The following is a 6,000-nucleotide window of genomic DNA, read 5'->3' as shown; positions in this document are numbered from 1 at the left end:
GGGCAAACGGAGGCTCACACCGGTTTAGGTGTTCACGTCAGAACGGCTGCACGTCTGGGCAGGATTTCTCTCGAACGCAGTGCCTGCAACGGATTTCTTTTTTAAAACAGCAAGCCAGCCAGCAGCTGACTCTGGGTGTGGGCCCGGCATCAGGCCACGGCAGTCCTCTCATTCGAGAGGGTAAAATTGGACTTTAATGTTGAGGGAAAAAGCTTAGTGGCTCTCCAGTCAAGTGCCAGCAGCTGTAGGGTGGTGTTTTTTTTTTTTGCCCGGGGCCGCGGGTGTCCGGGGGACCCGCCACTTCCCGCGGGGGGCGGCAGGGGGCGCTGTCTGCAGGGCGGAGCTTGCGGAAGCGCGGAGGCCAGACCACCCAGACGCTCACCCTCGGCGAGGAGGGGAAGAGAACTTGAACTCAAACAGGGTGAAAACAGTTGGCCGGCTCTGCACCCGTGGCTCCCAGGGGCGAGGCTCTAGCTGCGGAATACAGGAGGCGGGCTCTGCGGAGGGCCACTCTGGAAAAGTGATCCCAAGCCTAAAAAGTCTCCCAGTCAAGGAAGCCCGACGCCAGGCACGGACGGGGTTCGAACCCGTGATCTTCGGTTTACGAGACCGACGCCTTACCACTTGGCCACCGCGCCTGCGTTAGAATGGCGGCTCCGCGAGCCTCTATCCTGGCGTCGCTCCCGTGAGCTCGCCCCGCGGGCACGAGCTCGAGCGCGAGCGCGCCCGCCCGGCCGTCGCGCGGCCCCGCCCCGTCCCTGCGGCCGGCGGGGCGGGGCGGGGCGGGGCTCCAGCGGGCGCGCGCCGGACGCTCCCCGGCGGACTCCCGCCGACCGACCGGCCTGCCTTGGGGGGTTCCCGCGTGCGCTGGGGCGGTGGTCCGGGAGTCCCCACTGCCCCGGCAAAGGAGGCGTGTCCGGAACTCGGGAGCCGGCGGAACGCTTGTCTGCGACGCAGAGCCAGGGTTCGAATCCCAGCTCCGCCAGACTAAGTCCGAGACCACCGACGGCGCGCGTCGGAACCTCAGTTTCCCCTCTGGGGCGAAGCACGCCGGAAGCGGAGGAAAGGTGGCCGTTCTGGTTGCCAGCCCGACCCCCGGGCGGTCCACGGCTGCCCTGTGCGGAGCCCATGCTCGGCAGGGGTTGTGGGATGAATGCGTAAGTGTTAAAGAAGTAAAAAGCCCAAAGCTCCCTGTCCCCCCACATTCCCGCGGTTGAGCCCAGGTGCGTGCCTCGTCCCGGACCAGCAGCATCACCTGGGAGCTTGCAGCCCTGCAGCCTCGCCGGCTCACCCACACCTGCCAAATTAGACCCGCCGGTGGAGCGCTCCAGGTGATGCTGATGTGCGGGCAATTGCTGAGCCCCGCTGCTGCCGACGGTTGATAGACACACTCATATGCTTAAACGTATTTATAGTCTCCAATTTTTATTTTTATACAAATGGACTGACTCTGCAGTTCTCTGCACTTTGATTTTTCATGAGTTAATAATGTATGATGTGTTAATACAGTGGTTTGCAGTGCGTAAAACAAAATAATCGTAAATGATACATATTTAATAAATACTAGTAATTTGTGTTTCATTAATATGATACCTAATAACACAGTATTGTAAATTATACTAGAGCATATACGATAATATAACCAACCCATATGCAACGATGGATTACCCTATTCTCTTTAATAGCTACATGGTTTCCCATTCAGTGGCCGTATCTCAATTGATTTAATCAACTCTGGGAGGTAGGCTTTTTGCCTTGTCTGCGGCTCTTTTGCTGCGCAGAACATTCTGCTATATGCATCTCTCCCATCTGCTACCAGAGATGTTTGTAGGATATATGGAGATGTAGATAGGAATGTTCACAGCCCACCATGCAAACGTACAGGTAAATAGGAAACTTAAAATTACCAGGGAGTTGTGTTCGCCAAATTGCTTTAAATGTCAAGGTCTGGGAAAGTGAGTGGAAAAGGCATCAACATCTCTCCACAGACACTGGGATATGAACCCTGAGACATTGCACCCACAGTGGGTGAGATCTTCCCGCAAGCTTCCCTGCAGCTCCCTAATTAGAAAAAAAAAAAAAAAACTGAAGAACCTTTTCGGAATTAAAACATGCATTACTGAGCAATGTTTCCAACTAGCTGATGATAAAATTGGTTCCATCGTCCCCCTCCTTTTTTTGGGTGTTCACTGAGCTATTGGAGGGATTGTGCGGAAGTGGCAGAGGCTTATCAAAAATGAAAAGAAATTAGCAAATGAGAGAAATTCACATGGGAGCCGAGCCCAGAACTAACTGGCAGGTGGATTGGGAATCAGATTCTAACAGGTGCTTTTTTTCAGCTTTGTCTTCTGAGGGAAGGGAGGGAGTGGAATCATAGAGGAGCTTCTGTCCCGTGTTGGGGAGGTGGGATGCCCCAGGGGTCCAGGGTCTGAGGGGCCTTGAGAGAGGCTGGCCCTCCCACCTGCTGTGAGCACTAAACTAGAGAACACAGGTGCTGGGTGGTCTGACCCTATTTATCTCGTAGGCAGAAGAAGCCCTGAGAGCCCAGGGATCTCGGACACGTGGATGGAGGAGCTGTCTGTCTTGTCCCCAGCGTCTCAGAGTGGTGCCTGCACAAGGTAGGTTCTCAAAAAAATATTGTAGAAGGAATTAACATTCGGGATTCCTTTCACCGTGGTTCTCTTTGTGGTTCTGTGAAACCTCCTTGGCCAGTGCCCTCCAACCACCGTTCCAGGCCTGCCCTGGCACTGAATCTTCCCCTTCCCCTCCCTTGGATCAAGCAGAAACTTGAAATTCCTTGGCGATAAGGGTGTTCCTTGTTCACCCTTACAGAAAGAACTTAAATCCAGCAAACGTTTCCTGCACCCTAGCAGAGGCCCTGGGCCAGGTAGCTCCTGATAGCACACAGAGAAATTTGACCTGATCCCAGGCCTCCCCAAATGCCAGGGTGAGAAACCAGGGCCTGCTGATCTGGTGACAAAGCCGGGCGATATGATGAAAGACGTTGGATCTTTTCGTTCTGTCTGTATAATCAAGTCGCCTGGGTCTGAATAATTCAGGAGCATCTACGTTTCTTTTGTGTTGAAATGCCATCGCTTTTTTGCATCTTAGAAAAAATATATAGTTTTACGTCTTTTTTTCTTTTTGTACTTTTGTTTCTCGTTGCCTGTACCCCAGGTTAAGGTTGTTTGAGAAAATGAAGTTGTCTCCGGAACCATCTTCCCTTCCCGGCAGGACTCCTGCGATAGCCAGCTCAGCTGTCCTTGCTCATGCCCACTGCGCCCATTTGTTTTTTGTTTTGTTTTTTTTTTTAGATTTTTTTATTTATTTGACAGAGAGCATAAGCAGGGGGCAGTGGGAGCCGGAGAGGGAGAAGCAGGCTTCCCGCCGAGCAGGGAGCCCAATGCGGGGGCTCGATCCCAGGACCCCGGGATCATGACCTGAGCCGAAGGCAGACGCCCAACTGACTGAGCCCCCCAGGCGCCCCTCACTGCACCCATTTGAATGGCACTTTACAGTCTGGGAGGGCCTTAGCTGTGGCCCTGGCAGCACCTGTCACTCGGGCCGGCCCATCTCGGGAAGACGAAGACCCGCTCGCGGGGTCTCACATGGGGCCCGAGGGGCCGCCTTTCTGACAAACTCCCATGTCATGCTGATGCTGCTGGCCCTCAGTTTGAGAACCTCTGCTTTCAGGTATCTTGGAGAAATTCATTTGCATGAGGAAGATGTGGTGGGATGGGGGAAGCCCCTTAAGCTTAGATATTTAGGTCAGCTGAGTTCGTCACAGCAGGTTTTTACTAATAACCTAAATCAAAGCTCCGTTGGCCACTTCCAGCATCCTAGTGACCGCACTGTTCGTCATGAGGGGGTTAGAGCCCGGGGTTAGAGCCAGAGAACACAGCCTTCCTTCCTTCCTTTCTGTGGAGGTTTCAGAGCAGGCTCAGCACCTCAGATGCTGTGTGGGGGCCAGGCTGTGAACTGAGCAGGTGTAAGGGGCCTGGGGCCACTGTATATCCCCGCCAGAAATATCTGAGTTCCAGTTACTTCACATTTTCCACATCCTGGCGTTTTAATTTTAGGTCTTTCGGTGGGTATGTGGTTGTATCTCGTTTTAATTTGCATTTCCTTGATGACTAACGACAGTAAGCACCTTTTCCTGTGCCTGTTAGCCCCTTGTCACCTCTCTTGTGAAGTGGTTGCGCAAATCTTTGGCCCGTTTTTACAGCTTGTTTGTCTTTCTATTATTGAATCATCAGAGTTGGTTGTATAATCTGGATACAAGTCTTTTGCCAGATACGCACATAGCTTGTGAGTGTTTTCACCTGGTCCGTGGGCCCTTTTAAGGTGTCTTTCAGAGTGCAGGAGCTTTTAATTTCGGTGAAGTCCAGTTTATCCCCTTTTTTTTTTTTCATTTATGCTTCTTGCTTGTTGTGTCCTATCTAAGAACCTTTGTCAACCTAGGTCACAAAAGTTTTCTTCCAGCATTGTTATTGTTTTACTTTTTACATTGAGGCCTGTGATCCGTTTTGAGTCAATTTTGGTGTATGGTGTGAGGCAGGGCTCGATGGTCCTGTTTTTCCCATATGGATGTCAAGTTGTTCTGGCACCATTTGTTGAAATGATTATCCTCTCCCCATGGAATTGCGGTGATAACTGTGTTAAAATTCAGAGTTCTGTGTATTTGTGGTCTGTTTCTGGAGTTTGTGTTATGTTTCATTCATCTGTGTGCTTATCTTTATGCCAGTTACCACACAGGCTTGATGACTGTATTTTTATGGTGAGTACTGAAATCAAGTATTGTAAATCCTCCGACTTCGTTCTTTTACAAAATTGTTTTGTGTATTCTAGTCCTTTGCGTTCCCCTATAATTTTTAGAGCCTGCTCGTCAGTTTCTACAAATGCCTGCCAGGATTTTGATTGGGAGCGCATTGAAACTGTAGGTGAATTTGGAGGAAGTAGAATATTTCATTTCCCAATTATCTGTGACTGTTGCCTGTGGGTCCTGGATTCTAAATTCATTTCATTTGCATTTCATTTTATGAGTTTCCTGTGATTTTCAGTGAAGGAGTAGCTGGGGTACTTGTGGTAATGGTGTTCGTCTCCTTTTGGCACCCCACCCATGTGTAGGAATTGTGGGGGTCCCTGCAGAACACAGCCAGGTGGGGGCTGAAGCAGGATGCCAGTGTAATCTCCGTAACAAGATTAAGAAGGAGCAATGGTCTCCTAGCTCAGAAAGAGGGGATCATTTGTTTCAACACACTTTCCCAAATAATGCCAACCATACACGAAATGTTACAAAGACATAAAGTAAATTTTTCTGCAGAAAAATTCCAGTTGTACAGAATGCCCTGGTATCACCTCATCAAATCAATCTTAGAACCCCTAACCTTGGAAAAACGTGTTTCAGTAGGCTCATTCCAGGGCTAGAATAAGATCAAGTTGGCAGCTATGAATAATAAAAAGTTTTATTCTTTTACTTTTCCCTTTTGCTTTTTCAGATAAGCTCTAAAAAGGTCAACTAGATTATCTGAGGTACAAACATTAGCAGACAGCGTTGACTGCCTGTATATGTAAAAAAAAAGAAAAGAAAAGAAAAGGCGTAGACAGTAACAGAGAATAAAATCGCTATTTCTCTTATTTTTTGTTCTCTATAGAGCAGAGGACCCTACACTCCCAGCTGGTACTTCCCTCCCTCCCCCTCCTCCTCTTAGGAGTTTATTTCAGATCTTTCCATCTCATTTCCTTTTTACTTTTGTGCTGATTACCTCTTTATACATAGGAAATACAGTGTTTGTGGTGGGATTTTTCTTCCCTCAAAGGGTATCCTTTTGTAAACATTATGGAACGTGTCTTTTTAAAAACTACAAAGCCTCAGATATCCCGCTGTATGTTGCCTGTGGCTCTAGCTCATTCCTTTTAACTGCTCGAGCTGGCTGGGGGATTTAGTAGTTTTATTAATTCCCCTATTGCTGGCCGCCTAGGTTGTTTCAAATGTTTCTT

The 6,000-nt window shown here is 49.5% G+C and overlaps 1 long non-coding RNA gene and 1 other non-coding gene across 2 annotated transcripts in view; one reads left to right on the top strand and one right to left on the bottom strand.

The window, feature by feature from the left end:
• Positions 1–566: 566 nt before the first annotated feature.
• Positions 567–638, bottom strand: TRNAT-CGU. The gene has a single exon. It is a non-coding gene; the product is annotated as a tRNA-Thr (tRNA).
• Positions 639–1,283: 645 nt separating this feature from the next.
• Positions 1,284–6,000, top strand: part of LOC110588060 — a 38,707-nt gene continuing 33,990 nt past the window's right edge. Inside the window, exons 1-2 of the long non-coding RNA XR_002480793.1 lie at positions 1,284–1,331; positions 2,525–2,618. This is a non-coding gene — a long non-coding RNA (uncharacterized LOC110588060). The remainder of the gene's footprint in view (positions 1,332–2,524; positions 2,619–6,000) is intronic.

Source organism: Neomonachus schauinslandi, chromosome 5 (genome assembly GCF_002201575.2).
Source record: "Neomonachus schauinslandi chromosome 5, ASM220157v2, whole genome shotgun sequence".
NCBI classification, from domain to species: domain Eukaryota; kingdom Metazoa; phylum Chordata; class Mammalia; order Carnivora; family Phocidae; genus Neomonachus; species Neomonachus schauinslandi.
This window is presented reverse-complemented; position numbering and strand designations above follow the sequence as displayed.